Source organism: Camelina sativa, unplaced genomic scaffold, assembly GCF_000633955.1.
Source record: "Camelina sativa cultivar DH55 unplaced genomic scaffold, Cs unpScaffold11820, whole genome shotgun sequence".
In the NCBI taxonomy this organism is placed as follows: Eukaryota; Viridiplantae; Streptophyta; class Magnoliopsida; order Brassicales; family Brassicaceae; genus Camelina; species Camelina sativa.
Genome location: NW_010932864.1, coordinates 1 through 364, shown reverse-complemented (window position 1 = coordinate 364; position 364 = coordinate 1). Strand labels below are relative to the sequence as shown.

The 364-nt window shown below is 37.4% G+C and overlaps 1 long non-coding RNA gene across 1 annotated transcript; it reads right to left on the bottom strand.

The window, feature by feature from the left end:
* Positions 1–364, bottom strand: LOC104775302. Its single transcript, XR_765825.1, has 3 exons — positions 332–364; positions 131–249; positions 1–36 (listed from the first exon to the last, which is right to left on the bottom strand). It is a non-coding gene; the product is annotated as an uncharacterized LOC104775302 (long non-coding RNA).

Below are 364 nucleotides of genomic sequence, written 5' to 3'. Positions count from 1 at the left end.
GTGTAATCGCCAGCATATTGGAACGAAGGTCCATACCTGAATGGAGCGACCATGAGTTAAGATTTTGTGAAGATCCTATAATAAGTTTAGCATCTAACCTAAAAAGATCCTAAAAAGAACATCTACTTACCCAGTATAGCACGAAAATCTTTCAACGCCCACAATTTCAATTGCTTCATTTGCATCCATACGAGGCAAAAAGATCATGCCGGCGATAAGTTCTGGGTTGATCACAAACCTTATTTCTTCCTACATAAGTAGTAGAGTTTAGTAGCTGATATAGTAGAGTTTTAAAGAAGAGAAAAAAAAAAAAAGGGAGTAAGAGTCAGACCTGTAGAGTATCATAACTCAGAGTAAGTCCTCC